Here is a 25521-nt window from a genome sequence, read left to right as displayed (position 1 = left end):
GGATCTATTTATAAAATCAATTCTGTTCTGGGCTCTGAAAAACAAAACTGAAATGCAGCTGTGTGACATGTTGATAATTTTCATTAGTTCTAAAAAGCCTCAATTGAAATTACAATCTTATTTATTATAACCAAATAATCCCGGAGAACCCACAGGAAAGGTGACTTTTCTATATTATCTTATTTGTTAATGGAAAGAGAGAAGCGGAAGGAGGGAAGTGGAAAAAAATTGAAAGGCAAAAGTAAGATGAAAACTTAAAAATCACAGATGCATATTCTTGAAGCCATGCTGACTAGGGAAAGTCTTATGCATCACTGTCAGAGACAAACATATACTGAATTACCCTTGCATTATTTGCACATACTTTATTACAATGGAGGACTATTTGCTCAAATTTTGCATCAGCTTTTTATTTTAAAATCTGAAATCCTCATGGTATTTAACATAAAGAGATAAAATTCAGCAACTACTTCTTTGAACAAACATAAGCATATTTTGTGTGCAAAAAAGATGTAGTAGAGTTTACAGTGATTCTGCAATGATTCTTTTACAGTGATTGTTGTCTACCTTGACTTCAGCAAGTCTTCTGATGCTGCCTCCCATAACATCCTCGTGGGTAAGCTCAGGAAGTGTGTGTTAGATGAGTGGACAGTGAGGTAGATTGAGAACTGGCTGAATGGCAGAGCTCAGAGAGCATTGCCAGCACTGCAGAGCCTACCTGGAGACCTGTAGTCAGTGGTGTTCCTCAGGGGTCCTGTTCAACTTATCCATCAATGACCTGCATGAAGGGACAGAGCATACTGTCCGTAAGCAGGTTTGGCTATGATACAAAACTGGGAGGAGTGGCTGATATACCTGAAGGCTGGGATGCCATTCAGCAGGACCCGGACAGGCTGGATACCTGGGTGGAAAGGAAAACCTCATGAAGGTGAACAAAGGCAAGTTTTGAACTTGCTTATGGAAGGAGGAATAACCCCACGGAAGACTAATCTGAAGTCTTCTTCAGGTATCAGAATTATAGAAAAGTTGTCCAAGAATAATAATAAGAAGAAAAGAACGTCCCAATTAAACATTACTAATAAATTATTAAATTTTCAGTATTTTTTTTTCTACACTTTTATTTAATTAACCCTCTTGGTCAGAACAGGCAAACATCAAGTCTGTAAGTGTAAACCAAAAGCAGAAAGTGAAGAAGGAGACACTGAACATAAGACTGAGGTTCATCGGCCCAGGCCCAATACCAAAGCAGACAGCTACCACACTGGCCCTGATATGGGAGCTGAGACTCTCACACACGCCCTTGTCCATTCTCATGTGACAAAGCTACTATGAATTCATCCTTCAATTGAGAAACTAAATTTCACATAAAGAAAAGTTCAAGATACGTCCTTGTTGCCCCCCTCACCTTCTGGCTAGCATAGAAATCCACACTGACCCTCAACCCACGTGCCCAACTCTCCAGGCACTGACTGGGGGACCTTCCTCACACACCTCATGGCAATGTATTCTTTTACAGCTGGGAGCATAAAAAGTAGCAGCTCTACTAGTAGCTATCAAACTTTCCTAACTGCTGTCTAGGCTGTGAAGTTTGCTGTGAAACCTGAACCCTGATTCAGAGCAGACAGATCTCAAATTGTTAATTTTTAAGAACACTACTTAAAAAAGAAAAAGGGGGGGAATGGGGAGGGGAGGAAATCAGGAAAAAACTATCACAAACATCTGAAGACTGTACTTACAGTCTTACTGACATAGAGTTACGTCTTACTGACATAGAGAAAGAAATCAAAAGCATTCCCTTGACTAAGAATCCCTTCCTTCCCTTCCCTTCCAAATGATTTAAGCACTGGTCTTCTAAATACCCATAGACCAAATCTTTTTAAAGATAGTTCTGAAGCAGAGACAGGCAGTGGCAGCGATATTCAGAAGTTCCAGACTACATTTGTTTCAAAGTTAGTATTTAAGCACTTCTGAGAATCCACTAAGCAAGCCTTTACACACCATAGATACTTTGTTATGCAATCACTTTTGAAAAGGAAACATAGGTTCATAAAAGGAAATAAGCATTTTTCAATGTTCCTCATTTCCTGAATGTCACAACAGCAACGAAGTTGGTTGCCTTTTCCCTTTTTGATCTGTTTAAAATGCTACTTAAATTTGTGCGGTTTTGTGCAAACTGATATTTCTTTAATTCCGTAAGGGAGATAATGAGGACTGATTCCTTTGTAATTCTGGTGTGATATTTTTGTGGGTGGTTTTCAAGGCACACGGTGTGTAATTAGGGATAATGCTGACAGTTTCTTTGTTTTCTGGTGGATACCCAATTTTTTAAAAAAAGATTGGGCTGTGGGAGGTTGGGTTGTTTTCCAAAGTAATTGCTATGTGACTGGATATGAAGTGGAGAGGGAATTGATGCTCTTATTCACTTCTGGGTATTTACAGTTTAACATGACAATATCTGATTTTAAACCATTTCATCCTGGCAGAATATTTAGAGAGAAGAAGGATTTTCTTCAACCCAAATGGAAATGGTTTAGGAAAGAATGGCAATTATGAAACAGATCACTGCTCAAATCTTCCTGCAGGACAACTGACATAAGCCAGCAAGAGCCACTTGTAAACTGCAAAAAGCAGTCTGAGTAAGAAGTGCACTGCTGTACAGCAGTATCATTTCACTGTGCACATATGTCCATACTTCAGAGAATACTGAAAACAGAGAGTTCCCTTCAGTTTCACTGAAACATGAATGTATTTAGTAGCTTTGAAAATTAGGATAACACTGAAAGAATGGTTTGTGCATAATTACTGAGTATGAAAAAAACAGCAAATACTGGACAAAAGCAAAATACGCTTTTGTTGAAAAAAAAGACCCCAACACCATTCTCATGTGATTTCTCTCTGCACAGCAGTACAGCAACAAGTGTCTTATGAGCAACTTTATTAAATGTAAAATCAAGTATGCTGCTAATGATTTCAATGCATTCTTAGCAAATAGATTTAACCCTAACATGCTTTTATTTAAAGATCAGCAGAATGAAGAATACATGATACATGGAATACTAATATATTGATTTACAGTCTTGTTCTAGCTATAGCTGCAGTTCACACCTTTACTGTGACGAAAAAGTACTATATAATTCCAGCCACTCTTCAGTTCATCTATGCAACTGGTTATATGAACACCTAATAAGACAACATAGGAAACTGTAAGTAACTGGTTCTGCTATTGTGTTAAACTAACATGTAGCCTGTTATGTGGGAAAGATGCTCTACATCATTCATCATATAAGGACCATATTCACTCCTTTCTGTTTTTCTTCCTTCACCTCAGTTTGCTTTACATTGTTTGTTTTCTGATTCACTTTATTTAAACTAAGAAGAAAAGAATAAAGCTCTGCTATCAATATTTTCTAGATATGCAAAATCCTATTGATGAGTATCCCTTTCCAGTCCTGAAGACAACAGGTTTTAATAACTACCTTCACATACATACCAAACAGTGAGCTCTACAATCCACAGACTGGATGCGTTAGTTAGCATTATAATTTTTTTCCATGACATTTACTGAATTCAGTTTTGTTCGATAGCAGCAAAAGAAATAGCTAAACACTGCTCTCTTGGAAGCTTGCACAAACACTGAAATAGAAGGAAAGTATTGTTATCCTGACAGATAATATAACTTTACCTTGCAGGTAATACCTATGTAAATAATGTTAAAACAAATTCTGTAACAGTAAATGTTAATAATGCATAGCACGTACCCATAGTGGATTGTTTCATTCCTCTGTCAAAATTTAAAATTACCCTTGTTATATTGCTTATTCATTGTTAAGTTGGCTTGGAAAGTCAAGAAAAAGCTTGTTTCCTGTATGTGCTATCTTATGAGTATTATTTTTGCAGAAAATAATGAAAATATTCATAATACCCCAAGGTTTTATTCTAAACACAGTGTTCATGGGAGTCTGATTTAGCCTACAAAAGGACCAGACCTTTTTTCAAAGCTTTTATACTGACCATTTTTGTCTTATTCATAAAAGAGTCATGGTATGAAGACTCAATTTACAAAACTATTTTAATGTAAACATTATAGACAGCCACTTGAAAGTCTATTTGAAAATCAGTACCATCCATACACTTACAAGTTACCAGCAAACCCCATGTACTTCCAGAACTATTTAGCTTAGAAAAGATCTTGCAGTATTTCAAATTTCCCTTAAAACATCCTGAAGTACAAATATTCCTGTAACTATAACTTTCTCTTTTGGGTACAAGCTGAAAACCTGTTCCTGCAATTAAGGGAAGAAACCCCTCCAAAGCCTGGAATACATGTTTTCCATGTATTTCACAATATCTGAAATACAAAGGACTTACTCAACTATGTTGACATAATAGTCAGGAATATCTTAACACCAAATCTATTTCAAATAGGTAAAAACACAACTTATTTTGCCTTCTCACTTGAGATTTATGTTGAGTTACTAGCCAAACAGACAATAAAGGAACTTCAATGAATAGAAAAAGAACAAACACCACCAGATAAGAGCACGCTCCTGAGACTTCCTGCATGCTATCTGTGGGTCTAAATGCTAATAATTTAGCAGACACATTTCTCATCTTAAACTGCCAGACAAATATATATATACTAACAAATTATTTTGTTGATGTTTCATAATAACTCCTGAGGAGCTTTCAGGACTGGCCCACAGACTCATTATTTTAAATGAAATTATATTGAATCAAATTTTCATAATTTATCCACCATCTAGATTAAAAGATTTATTTCCACAATCTTAAACTGTTACCAGATTACTTGGAATCTCACATGTTTTTGTTTTTTTTTATTTTCCAGTGTAAGTTTGCCAAAAATTTTTCCATTTTATACTTGTCCCACAAGACTTTAGATCCTCATCCCCACATTGAGACACCAGTACGGTTTCCATAGCCAATAATTCTGCCTCTTTAAAAAGGCTTTGTCACCTATGTGAGCACTTTCATTCAGAGGAAGAGTTGTCTACTTTTAACATTTTCAACAAGAAGTATCTGCAGGTCAATATTTTATAGCTGTAAAGTTTTACACACACAGTTGTTGCTACTATTTTCTAGTGAGAGGATCCAAGAGTCAGAGTGGGACCCTGTTGCATGCGGACAGGGCCTGAAACTGACTCTGCCCATGTGCTTCCTGAGATTAGAGAGACAATTCCACAAAATTAAACCAAAGGCTGAACAGATAATCAACAGAGTGAAGTTAATGAGATATGGTTTAAACTTGGTGTAACAGAAACGCAAGTATCATAAAAAGGCTTTCATGGTTAGGCTATTCCAAATTTATTACTATAGTCAGGCAGCAAGTGGTGCATACTGCACATGTTATTTCTGTGCACAAGAGGCAGGCTGTGAATGGGGGGGCTGGCAAAGCAGGGCAGCTGACACAAAACAGTGTGTTTGCAAACTAAAAAGCTATAAGCATACTGAGCTGACTCAAAGTTGTCTTGTATTTAAGATAGGACCAAAAAAAAGCCACTCTGCTATTAAACAGGTTACGGAGCCATGATGTGATTTTTGCCATACAAATCTCCTGTTTGTCACCAAACTAACAGTATGGCACATGCAGTTTGTACTTATGGTACTTTTCAGATGAGGCTTCTCTGTCTCTACAAGAGGTAAGAAAGAAATGAAACAGGCAGGCCCACTAAGTGCATATTAGTATGCACTTTCAAAGCCATGCAGCTACAGCTGGCCAATTCAAAGTCTAGAAAGGAACATCCAAAACCTTGGGAAGTTTCTTAGACTTACAGAAAACCAATACTAGAAATGCAGCAAGAGGAATCTTACTTGTGATCTGAGACATCCATGCAGGATGAAATACAGATTTTAGCACTTGGAAGGAGTGTGATAGAGCTGGTTATAAACAGAAAACGTGTATTTCACAAAGCAACAACCAAAATGCTGTGTGCCTGAATTAACTGCTTTGGGGCCAGGACATCACCCACAGGCTGAAACTAGAGTCAGATAATGCACTGAAAATATCAGCAATGGTGAACAGACACAACCCCCTCAGGAATACCTTCAGTGAAATACATTCTATTCTGAAATGCAGGCTAACTTCACTCCAGTTATTAACAAGGTATCGGAGGTGAAAAATATGTCAAGGTTCTCCTCATTGTAAAGAAAGTTCCTTATCTTTGTCAATCAGTTTATGGTATAGATTCTGTGATCACACTTTGCATACTGACAATGACAAAAGAACAGATGTGACAGAAATTCAAAGAGAGATATAATTTATGGAATGGCAACATCAGGAAAAGCAAAAAGAAAGAAAAGAATGTAATGAGGGAAAAGGTGGAGAACCTGGTATAACAAAATTAGAAAAGCCTGATTAATGGTGGATGCCCTCAACAAATTCAATCCTCTGAGAAGTTTTTGATTTAAAGATATCATCTACACAAGAGCCAGAAAGCTCACAAGGAAAAAAAAAAATCATCACAGAAGCAGCAAAGGGCAAAAGTATGCAGTTGTCTACCACTGAGAAACAGAGAGACTAGCCATTAGGGAAGATACTTGGGGTGAAAGAAATACACACACACACAGATAGTTCGAGCAGAACAATTAGATAAGAATCCTATAGGTATGAGAGCTGTAAACCAGTAGGAAAGCACTTGGCTAAGATGAAGTGTCATCACTACACAGCTCCATGGCTGGCTGATTTTGGAGAGGCTGGATCTTGTTGAGCTGCTACTCCTCTGAACTGTCTATCCATTACACACCATCAAGAGCTGAGGGCTATGAAATGTGCACACTCAGGGGAAACAGTCAGTGCCAGTCTTATTAGAAGATGGAAGTATACATAGGTGGTAAGCCAAGCTGAAGTAATCAATATCAAACTCAAAGTGACTGAATCTATTTACACAACAAATTTCCATTCTGTAATACTTTCACTTGAGCTTATTTACTGTCATTAGAACAGTGAGACTCAGTAACTTACCTATGGTGGAGGGAAAGTGAGGAGTAAAGTATAAAATGAAATTTTATACTTTTGATTCACAAACTCCAAAGACATTTGTTTGTGTTTTAAGAGATTGGTGCATGTCCATGCTGTAAGTATGAAAAGATCGGAAACAGAGCAAGTGGTAAAAACAGCTCCTGGAATACAAACTAGATTTAAAAGGACCTAAAAAAAGGCTTAATATATAAAGGCTTTTTATTTAAAGCTAGTAAAAAAATTATGGTCCTGGAAACTACATATATTCTCAGGAAAGGCAGCCTACTCTCCCATTTCTTCACCCCCTCATATACCAACACTGCCTAAAAGAGCCAAGTCAAATTTCTGAATGAGAAAACAGCTGGGTTGCTGTGGACACAACCCAGACTTCATGGAAATCAACAGTGTACTATGTAGCCCTGCACAAGTCACCCAAGCATCTATGGGCTCACAGTACAAAAGTATGTTACCTTGAAACACCCATCACACAAAGGTAAGTTACCATGTTTGGAGATGCAGCTGAACAACTGCGAGAGCATTTTCCCAAAATAATAACAATATTAGAGATTAATGTGAAAATATCTTTTTTTTTTAACATTAAATGAAAAGAACATTCTATATTAAAGAAAAAAAGATACTGGGATTTGGAGCACATTCTCAAACTCATTAAGACATCACATAAGAATCACATGCGGAGAACAAAAAAATCTTATGTTTATTCCTCTTTAAGAGATGCCAATATATTGACAGAGATATGAATAATCATAAATTTCCCATCCAGTATCAGAATTAGAATACTGAATATTGCTGATGAATTATGTTTTTCCAAGCTATTCAGATAATTAGACACACTAAGTTCAGAGCTATTTTTACAATGATAATGGACTTGTTTTGCTGTGGTCTATTTAACAAACTGTTGGACATGTTTTCTAAAGCTTGTTTACATTCCTGTACATCCCAGCTTTATTGATATTCTGTCCTTTGGATTATAGTGTCATGCCAGCAACACCACTGAAACAGCTCAAGACAATATAAACCTCACTTTTCAGAGCTTCTACAATAAATCAGACTCTAATAACTCTTTAGATCCTTCCTAGATTGAAAAATGGCGTATTATGTTAAATAGCTTACTTATTCATTTGATACGCTCACACACGTGTGTGTGAGAGAACCCTACACATAATGGCTTCCATTGAGTACACTGTTTCAGAGCTGGCATTAATTAAAATTATTCAGAATTATACGTAACCTTAAATCATGTATAGAGCACCCCCCAAAGTCACAAAGAAACAGAACAAAATTTAGATGTCTTCAATTTCAATGCTTTTAAATAACATACTTAAATTTAGGTACGTACATGCATGAATAACCCTAATCATACCAGGCAAATTCTTACCCTTTCACTGAGTCAGCTTTTTAAGATGCAGCATAGATTGTACTGAAGTCCCACTGGTTTCGACAGTCTAGTATCACATCAGTCACATCAGTCTATGCATTTACGCTACCAAAGGAGCATGTGAGGTGCCAGACATCCTCAGCTTCCAGCACAGTCTGAGGAAACATTCTGCACCTCCTGCAGTCAAATATTCCAGCCTGAGCACATAACCAGCACTGACTATTCTGAAACATGGAAAGCTTTAAAGAGAAGCATTTATATATCTTCACACTTCCTTGTGCTTATTTAAAACCTGATTAAGTGATTGAAAGAACTATCTACCCTAGCTGCATCAAGAAATCTTACCTGACACTGAAATCTCATGCATAACAAATATGTATATGCATGCATGCGCTTGTTTAAGATATACACATATATATTTGTAGTCATTCATATTGTCTGGCTGCAACAAAAACACACAAAATTTGCACAGCATTTTTGAAAGACTACAAACACTTAACACGAGTATCCTTGGCAGGTAAAAGCCATTTAAAATCATGTTTTTGTTGTTAACATGTTACAAATGAATAAAATCAAAATGTGAACTATAACAGAAAGAATTGCAGAATTATATAATTAAACACTGCTTCTTTCCTTCTGGGTACCATTATTCAGAATGTGTAAATGTATTATGCAAAATAACATTAAAACAGAATCTGCATTTTACCCTTGGGTTCATCCAGTAGTCGAGTTCTAGAAAAAGAAGTTAATTTAGGACGAAAATAAAACAATTAAAAATATTTTTTTTTTCATATTGTCCTTCAAAGATCAATCTAAACAAGACTTGAAAAGAACAGTATGTCTATTTCAGCATAGGTCCATTTAAATCTCTGCTTTTCATTCACATTGCACATCCCAAGAGTCCTGCAAGGACTGTTCTCTCACTTTGCTTAAAAGAAAAAAAAAAAACCTCAACTGTATTCTCAATCAAATTCATTATTGGAACATATATAAGAGCTCTGAATATCTTAGCTTTGTGAGTATTTTATTTCCAAAGTTACAATTATGTGGGTTGGAAAGGATTACACAGTACTGAATCACCTTATGCAACTGAAATTTTTGATGAATTTCCATTGCATATTCTATTTTATAATCCCAAGGTACAAAATTGCATCTATGCGTCATCTTTTTAAAGTTGTTTGGGGTTTGTTTTTTTTCTGTTTTTTTTTTTTTTTTTTTTTTGTTAATCCCTCATACAAATTAGAAATAAAGATTTATTTATTTATTTCTAGCATTTCTCCAAATCAGCTTTGCTGGTTTATTCTTGTATCTTACATTTAGCTTGAGATTAATTTTCACTGGGGATTCATGTTCTTTGTCTGTATCAGTTTTGCTTCTTAAAACAATGCACTGACAATATGCAAGACTAGGGTTGCAGGAGTTCATTCCTGTGTCTTTATTGAAAAATGCTCTTCTGTAGGTGGCAATTAAACTTCGCATATTGTGAAACAATACTCAACTCCTTAAGGGCAAACCTCAGTTCTGTCCTTGCATTACCCTTGAGTCTCCAAGAAAAACTTGAGCTGATGCATATGAGGACTGTCATGCTGAGCATGAGATTGCACAGTGGTTTTGGTCAATTTAAGCGAGAATTTCACTGGAAAGCCCTGCCCTGACTTTTTGTGTCCTTCCCTTGGGCTAGTACTGTGCTTTTACAAACACATGGTGATCTAGTTCATCCTTCCATCAGCCAAACGTCCCTCCTCAGTAATTTTTGATCACACCCATACCCTAAATTATTTCCACACACAGTCACTAGATTGTCATTCCCCAGAAAAAGTAAATACACAGCAAAAAGGCAGAAAAAAAGTAAGGCAGAACCATTCCAGACCTGGTGGCCCTAACAGTCCCTTAGCTTTCTCTAAGCTTGTGTGCACTGGTATCCCGAGGCAACACTTGAGATGGTCTTCACCTGCTCACAAGGGAGCTGTGTTTCCAGAAACTCACAGCATGTGACAATTCCGGAAGTGGACCAGTAGAAAAACACCGGGGACAGAGTCAAAGCCGCAAGTGTATCAAACCCCAACCCAGAAAAGTAAGAGCAAAGCAGCTGATGGTACTAGAACTATGACGGTATAATAGTGATTTGTGTTCAGAAGGTGTCCCAGATCGTGTACCAGTGATGTATTCTGTTAAATATAACTTGTGTACCCAGCATTTCTTTTTAGAAGCTTTACAGCTTTTGTTTTACTATACTTATGCGAAAGCCATTCCTCCAGTTCTAGGCAACAAAACATGATGCCAAGCCAGCTGACTAGCACTGACACTTCCTTTTTAATCTAGAAGAAATTCAACTGCAGAAAGCAATTAAAAATATTAAACATTTTCAGTGTCTTCCGTCTCTTCTGAAAGGAATTAAACCACTGCTGACAAAGGAGGAAATGAATTGTTCCGGACTGCAGATAACCCATTTGAACTCTACTGATCATGACTCTCAGTTTGAGATGCAATGTCCAGGCTGAGTGAGCATCTACTACCTCATAAATGAGCCACAAAAAAAATATGTTTCTTCTATATTATGATATTCTATGTAGAATCATAGAATCATAGCATAGTTAGGGTTGGAAAGGACCTCAAGATCATCTAGTTCCAATCCCCCTGCCATGGGCAGGGACATCTCACACTAAACCATGTCACCCAAGGCTCTGTCCAGCCTAGCCTTGAACACTATCAGGGATGGAGCATTCACAACTTCCCTGGGCAACCCATTCCAGTGCCTCACCACCCTCACAGTGAAGAACTTCTTCCTTATATCCAATCTAATCTTCCCCTGTTTAAGTTTTAACCCTTTACCCCTTGTCCTGTCACTACAGTCCCAGACGAAGAGCCCCTCCCCAGCATCTCTATAGGCCCCCTTCAGGTACTGGAAGGCTGCTATGAGGTCTCCACGCAGCCTTCTCTTCTCCAGGCTGAACAGCCCCAACTTCCTCAGCCTGTCTTCATACGGGAGGTGCTCCAGTCCCTGATCATCCTCGTGGCCTCCTCTGGACTTGTTCCAACAGCTCCATGTCCTTTTTATGTTGAGGACACCAGAACTGCACACAATGCTCCAGGTGAGGTCTCACAAGAGCAGAGTAGAGGGTCAGGATCACCTCCTTCGACCTGCTGGTCACACTCCTTTTGATGCAGCCCAGGATACGGTTGGCTTTCTGGGCTGTGAGCGTATATTGAAGCCAGCTCATGTTCATTTTCTCATCGACCAACACCCCCAAGTCCTTTTCCGCAGGGCCGCTCTGAATCTCTTCTTTGCCCAATCTGTAGCTGTGCCTGGGATTGCTCCGACCCAGGGGTAGGACCTTGCACTTGACAAGGTTAAACTTCATGAGGTTGGCATCATCACACCCCACAAGCTTATCAAGGTCCCTCTGGATGACATCCCTTCCCTCCAGCGTATCAACCAGACCACACAGCTTGGTGTCATTGGCAAACTTGCTGAGGGTCCACTCAATCCCACTGTCCATGTCAGCGACAAAGATGTTCAACAAGACCAGTCCCAACACCGATCCCTGAGGGACACCACTCGTTACTGGTCTCCAGCTGGACATTGAGCTGTTTGCCACAGCTCTGTGTGGGGCCATCCAGCCAGTTCTTTATCCACTGAGTGGTCCATCCATCAAATTGATGTTTCTCCAATTTAGAGACAAGGATGTTGTGCGGGACAGTGTCGAACGCTTTGCACAAGACCAGGTAGATGATGACTACTGCTTTACCCCTGTCCATCAGTTCTGTAGCCCCATCATAGAAGGCCACCAAATTGGTCAGGCAGGATTTCCCCTAACTGGGCCTTAGCTTTCCTAACCTGGTCCCTAGCTTCCCAAACAACATCCATGTACTCTTCCCAGGCCGCCTGTCCTTGCTCCCACTTTTTATAAGCCTCTTTTTAACTTTGAATTTTTCTCAGCAGCTCCTTATCCATCCAAGGAGGTCTCCTGGCCCTCCTGCTGCACTTCCTTCTAGTTGGGATGCAGCACTCCTGAGCTATAGCTCCTGAGCTATAGCAGGTGTTCCTTGAATATCATCCAACAGTCCTGGGCCCCCCCAGCCCTCTAGGGCTATACCCCATGGAACCTTCCTAAGCAGGTTCCTGAAGAGGCCAAAGTCTGCTCTATTGAAGTCCAGAGCAGTGAGCCTGCTGCATGCTCTTCTTACTGTCCTGAGGATCTCAAATTCGACCATCTCATGATCGTTGCAACCAAGCCTGCCTTATCATTCTTTATTAGGACAGAATTCTTCATCAAGCACCGGCATCCAGGTTTCACACCTCAAATGACATCTTGAAATTTAAAACTCCAATGAAAAATCATTCATAAAGCAGCCTTAACAGAGAGCAAGAACATTTGTTGAAAGTTCCTCAGAAGTCACTGATGATGGAAAAATCACGTAATCTTTATGCTCCAGGACCCAATATTTCTAGCTAAAGTGCATTAAAAGAAAAAAACTAAATAAACCTTAAGTTTATCACCCCTGTCTACAACCTGTGGTGTGATACTTCCCTTTATAGTACTGTGAATCTTCCACCTCCCAAGAACAATGGACTTCAGAAAATAATATGAAAGGAAAAATCTCTCTTGCTTTCAAGAATATAATTTCAGAAGTGGCTTACTAAAAATAGTTTGAAACAAAGAAGAGTTGGGATAAAATATGAAAATGGCCATTTCATTTGCTTTGTATTGATCCTGTTCTAATCTCTCTGTAAAGTCTACGTATTTGTAGGTGTGAGGCATGGCAAGTAAGTGGAATGAATGGGACATCAAAATTATATAACAGTCATACTGTTCTTTATTATATAGACTCTTGCGTGTGTATGTGTACATATATACATATATATATATAAGCTGCTTATCTGCTCTGTGTATCTTATACCAGGAAAAGACAAGAGAATACTGCTGCTGTTGCTCTGTTTTAATTCTAATATTTAGAAATTGTTTTCATAAAGAAATTTATTTGTAAATTTTGCAAAATCAAATTCAGAAGAATCTTTTATTCATATAAACACCTAACAGAGCGAACGTGATTAACCGCAGTCTTATCTGGTCTTGAAGTCAAGCAGCAAGCTGCACAACTGTTTTTCTATCTGAGTTTTCCCAACGGCCATTGGAAACCTGAGGGGTTTTCCCCTCATTTTTACACCCAAATTCCCCTCCCCATCCTGCCCGGAGAAGAAAGAGGAGGGTAAGTGAAAAGTTGTGTGGTGCTGAGTTGTCAACTGGGTTTAAACCATGACGGCCCCCTTCTGAGAACAAGAGAACTAAATCAAAATTCAGACGCTTACCTCTCAACACCAAAATGAAGCACCTACCTGAACATCAGTGCTGGGCTGAACTCCTTAAGAACAGGGACCCAACAGACTACACCGTTACCACACTGAGCCAGCATGTTATTTCCATAAATGGGTTATTAAAAGCCTAATAAATGTTTCTATGAGCCTGTCACATTACTTTCAAATAAACTGTTTCTTCTTTCCTCTCTTCTTGCCTACACCAATTAATAATAATTTGATTCAGAAAATGCTCAAGGATCAAGAAGACAAAAGCCATCCTACTTGCTGTAGAAATGCAGGGGCAGGAAGTAAAAGCCAGGCAGCTATTTTAAGGCAAACAAACTGTAGGTATCCTAGGAAAGCAGCACAGCAACAGCCACACTGCAGAAAAAAATGACACATCATATCCAGAATCAAAAGCCTCCATGAGCCAATATATCAAACCTGCGTACTTGTCACTGAACAATATATGATTTAACACATTGCCATTCCATCTGCAGCTGCGCCCGAACAACAGGAACAAGCTAATGCCACCACTAAGAGTCTTGTAACTGAGCTTGCCATTTAATAAAGCTCCTAAGGACATTCTAAACCTCTAGTGCAACTACATATGTTTAAATCTTTCTGTGTTAGCTGCCACATACTTCTCTTTTGATGACTGTGTTCACATTTATATTTAAAAGATACATACATAAGTGTTTTGCTACATGGTATGTTCACAGAGAATCCAAGAAACAACAGAAACAAGTGAGTCCTTGGCTGCCATCATCTTCTTGAAATAGCAAGCTCACCTTGGAAAGGGAGCCATTTCTAGGGAAATGTATATATTACGCTTAAAAAAACATTACTTATTTTTACTTTTTAATTTTTGATATGACATTTTCTCTTTTTTTCTCCACCTTACATAAGACTTTACGTTAGTGTTCATCCAGCAAACATTTGTGTTCAACTTTAAGCACATCTGTAAGCTTGCTTTAACAACATATTTAGTCACCAAAGAACTTGTTTAAATGTATATTTGCAGTTAAACACAGAGAGCTCAGCACCTGCTGGACAGAACCCTTTAATAAAGCTAGGATAAACTAGAACCCTGATAAGAAATTGCTGTAACTACTTAGGAAACAGAAACACAGTTCTGTAAAATATATTTTCTTCTCGTTTGTAGGATTTATCTGGACCTATTTCTAGTTCTGAAAAAGTTTTTCACAATGCCTTTTATTTCTGCTTATACAATTAGCAAAATTGTTTAAAATTAACAGACATGATTTTGTGGTAAAAAGATTAATTTTTTGGTAAATATTTTACAGAACAAACTCATGACATGACTGACAGAATTCTACTAAAATGTAAGAGCAATGTCAAAAAAAGCTAACACTACTTGCAGCAACATTTTTACCACAAACAGTGGTTTTTTTGCTCAACTCATAATGAAGCGAAATATGTTGTAAAAATAGATTCCGTTACGTAATATAATGTAAGAAATCAATGTTTAGCACAACTGCTGCTATTGGACTACAACAACAGTGGGCTTGACCATGCCTAGACACTGACTGCTATGATGCAGCTGGTTGAAACCAACAGAACCAGTGTCCAGCCCCAGCTATCCTGCAGTACATACACTCTCCTCTACGGACACTGTTCTGTTTTTCACCATGCTGTAGAAAGGCTTTCTTTCTACACTCTTCTATAAATGCACAGATGAGAAGCACAGACAGAAGATGTTCACCTACTTGGGCTATCCAGCATAGGGGTTTTTCTTACCTATTGGTGGAACTTACTCAGGCAAAGCAGGGGGGAACACTGCCAGCTACCAGGGAAGAGAGGAGCAAGCCCTCTTGGTCTGCAAAGCCCTGACAATATGCACCTGGAAAGAAGAGGATGGTGCTTATTTTAAGTCACAGGACTTTGTGATTTATTTTACTTCTACCGTCCAATTCAAAGCATACTTCCTTGGTGAGATGAAGCACTCTGTCTAGCTATGTACAAAGGAATTTTGAGTAATTTCTCCTTCATAATGTGTTTTGAGAGCAGCTGACCAATGTTATTTGCTGCAACCACTGGGATACAGTTAGGAGTCTGAATAAGCAGAAGCTGGAGGAAGATGAAGAGATGACTCAGCCAAGGAGGAACAAAATTCTTCAATGTTAATAGCAGTAACTATCACTGAGCTCAACTTTCCAGCAAGTTAATACAGTTAAGTATTTATTCAGCTTATTTGAAGTGGCTTTTCCTTGAAACGGTGCATCTAGATACAACACTAGCAAAAAGCGCCAGCATGCATCTTCAGTGACAGAAAAACGTTTTACTTGGTGTGCAAGTTAACCTTCTTGACTGTGAAATCCTGTGCTAAGCATGTATTTTTAAGGATGACAATTTCTGCCTATTCTAACCTGCACTTATGAACAGAGACCTGGCCTAGAATTCAACTACCTGAGCAGGATCAGACAGTAGCCTTTTCAGCAATGTTCCCTTTTGATGAGAGATATCAAGCATATGTAGCAGGGGCAATGGTAGACATAGGATTCTTCATGTGTGTAGTCCCTTTAAATTAGGCAGGAAAAATAATACCATTATGCATAATAATGCTCTGAATGACTGGGTGATCATATAAACATAAGAAAGAATGAAAAACTTGGTAATGTCAATGATGAATAATCATAAATATTACTGATAACAGTGATAACCTCCTGAAAGGCCACATTCCTGGGCATCAAATGTGGAAAGGCAGGGCTCCACTCCTAAATTAACATAAATGTGAGTGCCCAGCAGTACTTAATGCTTTTTAATATCTTACCACAAAGCAGATTGCTAAACCTGTCTATACTAGTGTATATTCAGACTTATGAACATTATTAAGTATTTGATGGAAGGAAATGTCCCATAAACTTTCAGGGGATACTCTTTCACATCACAATTTCCTGAGATTTATAAATCCCATTTTCAGTAACTAAGAGAAATTAAATAATTCCAGCTGATGAATCCAGTAGATCATTTGCAAACACCTCCCTTAGTGCTCTTCTGTTCCACACATCTTCACAAGCTCACAGCTGAGGCCCCAGTTCTGCTGGGCTCCGGATCAGAAGCCCAGCAGAGCCCATCCTCCTCTGTTATCAGGGATGGCAGAGAAAACTCCGGAATGTGCACTGTGCATGATCCCAAGGAGGACTGAAAACTAGTCCAGCCACAGTGCTACATCTGGTATGCAGCTACTGACAGCTGCAAGGGACAATTCTGGCATCAGGGATTATTAAATGGTGTAGTACCTTAATCACTCTTCTTCTGTTTGAAGAATGTTTTCTGCTCTGGGGCTTGCAGAGAAGTTCTGTACCGCAAAAAACCTTCAATTGCTCAATATCCAAAGGACCTTTTTCTTTTTGTGTCAGTGAGGAAGCACACTGTAAAAAATTGGACTCTTCGAGTGTTCATATGATGCATACACGTGAAAAAGATACTCTGTTTAGTCAAAGTGTCATCACGTAGACAGTTTAAGTCATGTTCTCTGTTCAAATATTTAAAAAGTCAAATGTATTCATTTGTATTTTTTAAACTTCAAATTCCTGCTGATATATCTTATTTTGTAAGAGCTGCCTCCTTCCTACTAAGCAAAATAGTGGTTACAGCAAGAGATTTAAATAACAAAATCTTTATTTGCTAAAAGTACAATCCTAAAGACTTGGACAAATTGTCTTTGAAGTTAATACGAGTTTTACCTGAAAAGGATAAAGATTTAGCATTGATTTTGAGCTTCTTAATTGTTTTTAAAGCACGCAGGCAGCTTTATCTTTGCTTTTCATGAAAACACAGACTTAGGACAGTTGCTACTAAAGCTTCACATGAGTGCTCAAAACAGCCACCATCTGCTAAGAAAAGAAGAGCCAGTGTCTTCTGAAGTCACTATCACAGCACATGACAAACAACCCAGACTGAATAGAACAGCGACAGTCCTTTCAAACTTTTGTTTTGGTGTAAAACACAAGAAGAGAAAACACTATTCGATCTTCACTAGGCTTATAATTCATTTCAGAAAAAGGTAGAATGGAGGCCTGCTTTAGTAGATAACACTAATCCCTTCACCTCTAGGACAGCTGCTTTGTCCAACACAAGTTCATAAACAAACAGAATTTGGTGTTCAGCTTTACAGTAGTAGATCGTATCACCAAAGTGACTCAGAACAACCAGCAGTCTTGGGCAGGAAGACTCGGTGTTAAGCTATCGCAGGGTGTGAATCATCTCTGATCCTGGGAAGTGTGGAATTGGGAGAAAAGGGCAGAGGTCAATACCAGTGCAGCAGAATGACAGCATATGTTTTTGACCAGATGCACTGTATCTGGTTATATGAATAAAGAGTCGGAGCTCTCCATTTTCACCATTACTCTGATCTTCACTGGCCCACTCAGTCCAGAATTAGAAGGAGTAAATGAAAAAAAGAAAATTAAAACAATTACAGTCTTATATATGACCTTTAGAAATTTAGATCTGAATGGAGTGAGGTTGCTTGCATAAAGGTTGACAGCTCTAAAGTTAAGCATCTTGCATGTATCAAAAGTGTTAATAGACACTTGGAAAGCTTTCCAATGCAATCTTAACTAAAAGCAGCCTCTGCAAATTTTGAACTGTCTGTCAGCAACAGGAAATTCAGAATTTTGATCAGTGCTTAGCTTTCTGAAGACATTTACTCTGAAACACTCTCTATTCCACAAGCTATATGCCTTGTTTGTCAATGAGTCAGTTCCTGTTAATAAGTCATGCAAAATGATGCAGATTGAAGTTATGCAAAGAAAATTATCTTTCTTGAAACTACTGTGTTAGCTGATTTGCCTACTTAACATGTTGTGACAGCTTCAAGATCTTGAAACTGTCTAGAGATATACACAAACCATTAAAAACTCCAAGAAAAGCTGCATTTGAAATAATAGCAAGTGTCAAAATATCTTGGAAACCGTAGGGCAATAAAATATTAATAACAAAACAGCTGTTTAACGGCAGCCTACCAAACACTTACAACATGTTGATGTTATTTATACAAGGAGAGATGTTATGTCACATTTGGAAAATTAAGTCCTATGATTCTCCAGAATGCTTTAAGCACATATTAGGGGGGGAAGATAAGAGGGGGTGGGGGTGGGGGGGGAATGGAAAAGGAGCTATTTAACTAAAATGAAATTTAAGCAGTATATTAACAAAAATGGCAACTTAGCTAAAAAGCTTTCTTTGTACACTGACACTTGACAGCCTTAAAGGAAATAAGAACAAATAATGCCTTGTTCTGATGTTATTTGTTACCTGTCAGTAATTTTTTTATGTTGGTTGATTTGTTTTTAAGTACCAAACGCATAACAGCAGTCAGAAGACTCCTGTTATTCATATAGGCTGAATGAGCTTAAATAGGTATATGTATCTCCAGCTCTAAGAGACAAAAAAAGCAATTAAGAGCTTCATATGGTACACCGAATATCTAGATCACTCTGCAGGACTAAGAATCATCAAAATAAATGATGTTTGGGTTTTGCTTCATTTTTTTTTTTATGTTCTCCAATTTTGAAAATATTGCGAATGTGTAAAATCATTTCAAAATAGCTAGTGACTGATTTAAGCATTCCAGTCTGAAGCTGTAGTTACCAAACTTAAAGAGCATAGAGTAGTTGCCCATCCTGGGGTTTACAGAACGCCTTAAAAAAAAAAAAAAAAGACAAACCTTTATTTTAATTTATTTATTTTTTTTAAGAGTGACTTCTTAATGAGAAATTGACGAATGATGACATCTGGCAAGAGAAAAAAAACATATGGTCTAACTAGCTGTTTCTACACAGGTTAGAGTCAGTTTTGCAATTTTCTCTGGTTGCCATTATGATTGACAGATCATGAAATAAATCACTCTTCTCCCCCTCTGTGCTGGTCCTCTGTACCATCAAAGACACCAGGGGGTAAATTTGCACTGTAGTGTATGAGGAATTAGACACTCAAGATCCATTAACATAAATGGGATTTTTGCACCTAATTCCCCGCACACCATGCTGAAAAATGTAGCCGTAGGATATAATATTCATGTTTTCTTCTTTATTCTATTTATATTTTTAATTATTAATTTCTAGCATAATTGGGTTCTTCTGAAGAAAATTAAATGCCTAGTACATTACCTAAAATATTAAGACCCCTTGGGCTTGATGTGCAAGATGATAAGGAGTATGCATGCATGCAATCCAGAAACTCAAAGAAACTAGGGTGAAATAGGACTGTTGATCACACATTCAAACTGGCTCTGCTTCCTTCTCACCTATTACCCAAACCTTAACTGGTTCAGCCCAAGCCATCTTATTCTCTTCTCTTCCAAAACGTAATCACAATAGATAGTTTTTCTGAACGATACTTAAATGCAGTCTGCTTCCCTTCCTTTGCTTTCACTGAAAACTTCTGAAATTGATTTACCTAATTTCAATCTGCAGCAATATTAAGTCTTTCATTTTGATAAATGGGCAAATAATCAATTTAACTCAATCTATTTGCCTTTTTTTTTTTTTTTTTTTTTCCCCAAGGGCTTAATGGTTATCTGAAAAATTATAATTTAACTGCTTCAGCATAGAAATGTGATAGGAAAAGTTCATGCTTAGGGCATGAATTGATATCCTAAAATATTTCACCGGAGAATATAGAACCTTTCTATAAGCAGACAACACCCTTCTTTGCTTTTCTATCTTATACTGGCAAAGGCACCACAAAGAGCTGTTGAGACCAGGCTGTTTGTCTGTGTTATATCTGTGTAATGTGACTAACGCTGTCCAAAAATTGAAAAATTAGGAGTCCTTCCTACTGAACAGCTCAAAAAGATAAGATAATAGCAAGGTTTCAGGAAAAAAATCAAAATAACATAAAGCACGCACCAGGTTGGAAGATGGGGAATGTTCAAAGAGAAATGAGATGAAGAGCAACATAGAGTTGAGAAGGCTGAGTTTGCTATCATACAGCTTAAGATCTGCAAAACTGAAATAACGTTAACAAATTCTCGGGTCAGACAAATAATTTGTTGTACTTATTAGGAACTAAAGAGAAGCCAAAGCAAAGAATGCTGTATAAGTAAAGATGATAACAATGAGGATAAAGCATGTCAATCTGATATCAGATACTTTGTTGAGGAAGATACTGACAGATTTTGACATAATGGGCAAATAGGAAAAAGTCCAGAATAGGTGCTAGCTTCCAGATCTAAACAGGAATTGCATTTTTGAAAGTGACAATGAAGAAGGGGGAGGACTGCTGAGATTCATTTATTTCATTTTCCGTAAGATTAATATTGCCAAAAAATGTCAGTAGAACATGCCAGAGAGATCGAAAAAACACCAAGTGAAAGAAGTAAAGGAGTGTGAATTCTACAACCTATTCAACATATTAAAGATACAATATAAAACTATGAGGTACTATTTAGATCTTTACTTTCAGTGTTTTCTACCACATTTTTTTTTCTATACTGTCACAACCCACTTTTTTGTTTGTTTGTTTTTTCATTTTTTATAATGTAAATTCAGGGTCTAGACAAAGCATGTTCATATAAGAAGGGTATGGAAGCAAGGCTTACTTTCTATCTTGGCCCCTCGGCCTGACAAACACCATCTTTGTTCTTTACAGATCTTTTATATATAACATAAGCTTGTTTTGAAGAAGTATTTTAGTAAGCAACAGATATGACTGAAATGATTTCCATAAAATGTTCAGCTTACTAGTTAATCTAACAGCTTTACACATCACTTCAGCAAACAGAGAAGGGAAACCTGCGCACATTTGCTTATTGAATAAGAAGTTTTTATACAATAATATATTTTCACATAGTATAACAGTAATTTTCATATTTTTTTTAAGATTTTTGTTTCTTTTTACTTTTCAGAAGCCTTGATTGAGAAATATTGCAATATCTTCAATTCTCAAGTAGAAAACCACAACAAGCCTGCTCACATCTGTAAGTATTTTTAAAGTCTATATGCATTCCCCTCTCTCCCTCCACCTTGCAGCAACCATATACAATGAGAGAAATATGTCTGTTCATATTAATGCTCTTTCAAATGTTAAGGTCTAGTTCATATTTACATCCTCTTATATATAGTCCTTTTATATCTGACATAACGGGTTGTCCAAACAATGCTAACACTACCTTAATTTCTGCTGAAGCATAGATATTTTTTCTCAATCAGTCCTGAAATTACTGAATATGAGCTTTTTGGGATGTCTGCTAAAATGGTTATGGTCATATTTGGCACCAGTTCTCTGTTTTATTACTCTGCTTTTTTTCTGTGACGAACAGAACTTGAATTGATGACTACTTTTTTAATGTTTCCAGAACTTCTTTGTTGCTTTCATTTATTTATGAGCTTATGGTACTCCAGCTGAAGCCGAAACCTCTGTGAATATACTTTCTGTTTATTATCACTAAATTGCAATGGACATAATTAATAACATGACACTAGGCAATGCAAACACTGTTTGTCAAACACAGGATATGACAGAGTCAAATAGATGCAGTTTAACTTCTATTGAAGACATGATGAAATGCTTAACAAGTTACCAGAGATAGTGCCAAGAGATTAACTCTTCTTGTTAATGGCATAGAAAAATCAATGTTACTTTCAAGAGACTGCTGATGAAAGATTATAGAAATATTTTGTCTCCTATAGGTAACAACTGCCCCTGTTGCTCTTATATTTTAAATTCTTTATTAGGAGATTCAAAATACTCCTGGTGACATGCTTCCTGTAAACGTTTGGATTTTTATGGATTCAAGTTTAAGAGCTTGTCTGTTTCCATTCCCTTCAGAATATCGTTCCCTGGCACTCCAAGGACTTTAATTTCCAAGAAAGACACATGATAAATAATGCATATAGGAAGAATGACCACTAATTTGTACATAGGTGTGTAAAATTTATATATATGTGTGCGTATAATCTAAGTCACCTTCACTGTAGTTATTTACCTAGTTTTCCTTAGCAGAAAGTGGCCCAGATAGACTACATTATATGTATATTTTGTCCCTTATAAAACAGAAAAGGAAAACTATGAAGGTACTCATGCATGAAAAGAGTATATGTTATGCATCTAATCTTATTCATATCTAAGAAAGTCATTCCCTAAAGTATTTAAGCATTGTAAAAGCTTTAAAAACATGTCTTTCAGCATCTTTATGCTGTAATAATAAAGCTTGCCTTTTTGTTGCTGTCATAGTTTAAACCCTGTCACACAGCTCATTCTCTCACTTCCCCCCTTCTTTCCCTCCCTCCACTCCAAGAGGGACAGAGAGGAGAACTGATAAGAATACAACTCCCACGGGTTGAGATAAGAACAGTTCAGTAACTAAGGTATAACACAAATCACTACTGCTACCACCAATAATAATAATGATAAAGGAAATAACAAGAGGAAAGAATACAACACCTCAACACCAGCCAACCGATAACTTGCCCAACGCCACCCAACTGAGCACTGACCGATACCTACCACAACCCTGCAGTCTCAGCCCTTCCAGGTAACTCTCCGTTACATCCTGGGCATGACGTGCTGTGGTATGGAATACCTCTTTGGCTAGCTTGGGTCAGGTGTCCTGTCTCTGCTTCCTCCCGGCCTCCCCTCCTCCCTGGCAGAGCATGAGGCTCAGAAAGTCCTTGGCCAGAACAAACATTTGAGCAGCAACTGAAAACATCGGCGTTATCAGCACTGTTCCCAGGCTAAAAAACGAAAACACAGCGCTGCACCAGCCACCAAGGAGAAAAAAAAAAAAAAAAAAAAAGACTGCTACTGCTGAACCCAGAACAGTTGCAATGTAGTAGAGTAGATGAACAATATATCCCTTAAAATGTCAAATGAAACAGAAAAGCATTTCTGTTTTTTAAATCTGACTCTAGCTCCCTTATCTATCTTACTTTAAGCAGATTATAATTGGTCAGACTTATCAGCAATTTGGTATCTTGAGTTTATTATTTCATGAGCTCTATTGAAAGCATCTCTTCTTCCTCTGTCCAAAACTGAGACGACTTTGGATATGCTGCTTTTATAGAATCATAGAATAGTTAGGGTTAGAAAGGAACTCCAGATCATCTAGTTCCAACCTCCCTGCCATGGGCAGGGACATCTCACACTAAACCATGTCACCCAAGGCTCTGTCCAGCCTAGCCTTGAACACTATCAGGGATGGAGCATTCACAACTTCCCTGGGCAACCCATTCCAGCGCCTCACCACCCTAACAGGAAAGAACTTCTTCCTTATATCCAATCTAATCTTCCCCTGTTTAAGTTTTAACCCATTACCCCTTGTCCTGTCACTACAGTCCCTAATGAAGAGTCCCTCCCCAGCATTCCTATAGGCCCCCTTCAGGTACTGGAAGGCTGCTATGAGGTCCCCACGCAGCCTTCTCTTCTCCAGGCTGAACAGCCCCAACTTCCTCAGCCTATCTTCATACGGGAGGTGCTCCAGTCCTCTGGTCATCCTCGTGGCCTCCTCTGGACTTGTTCCAACAGTTCCATGTCCTTTCTATGTTGAGGACACCAGAACTGCACACAATACTCCAGGTGAGGTCTCATGAGAGCAGAGTAGAGGGGCAGGATCAGCTCCTTCAACCTGCTGGTCATGCTCCTTTTGATGCAGCTCAGGATATGGTTGGCTTTCTGGGCTGCAAGCACACATTGAAGTTTATTTTCTCATTGACCAACTTTTGCAGCTATACCACTATGCCGATTAACATCTAATTTGTTTTCCCACTATCACCTCAAGGTTTCTCAGTGATATTTCTTCAGAGCCATTTCCTCTTAGTTTCTCTAGTTTTCATTTTCCCCTGATGAATTTTCTTATAGTCATTATGAAATTTTACTAAGACAATCTATTGGTGAGATATACAAGACAATAAATACTCTTTTTAAAAAACAATCCCTCATTGATGAATCCTTCATGATGCTGAAGAAAAGACCCTAAAAATCATCATGTGAAGTCCATAATAACATTTCTTTCTCTTTATCAGAAGAGGCACATCTTTGCCAAAATGATTAAGTAGTTTCATAAATATTTTTCCTCATAATTTATACCAATAAATAACTTGAAAAACAGATTCCTTCAAAGAAATTGGAGCCAATGCTGTAATTAAACCAACTGGGAGGTGCAACTAGAATTTACTTTTGTTTTCATTACAGAGACATGAGAGGTACTGTTTGTTGTTTGACATAATTCTGTCTTCATGTTTAGCTTTACACTGTAGTGTCTTCCTGTCTCTTAAGAAAACCTTAAGCCAAATTACTCTATGGAAAAAAAATTTAAACGATCAACTAAACTGATTGTCAACATGATTACTATTGAAAGTCATGATACCATGTACCTTTTCCCTTATAATACCAATAAAAAGGCTAGATATTTCTGATGAATATATCTAAAGATCCTAAATCACTACAGAAATTAAGTTAATCACATCTCACTAAATGCAAGGGTACTCAAATATAAAGTTATTTGGAAAAACATTGGTAATCCTGATTTTTTTTGAAGTGGTGCCTTGGTTCAGATAAACATTATCTTGTTTTTTATCATAATTAATGTACTATTTTATATGTGTATATATAGACACACACAAAGCTTGTAAATTGAGACACACCTATATGTGTGCTCAGTCTCTTAAACAAGTATCATATACAATATTCAGTTACTTGCTAATGAACATTCAGTTATTTCCTACAAATTGTGTACTGATTAATGAATGCAGAAATTTTCCCATGCCCCGCGCCCAATAATAACACTGAGAATATTAGTGCTTCATATCCTTGATTTGATTGTCTATATTCTGAAACTGCAATGCTTGCACACAAAGCGACTATTTCCTGGCAATAAGTTCT

Source organism: Lathamus discolor, chromosome 10 (genome assembly GCF_037157495.1).
Source record: "Lathamus discolor isolate bLatDis1 chromosome 10, bLatDis1.hap1, whole genome shotgun sequence".
Classification (NCBI taxonomy): domain Eukaryota; kingdom Metazoa; phylum Chordata; class Aves; order Psittaciformes; family Psittacidae; genus Lathamus; species Lathamus discolor.
The sequence above is the reverse complement of the archived record's forward strand: the minus strand, read 5'-3'. Positions refer to the sequence as shown.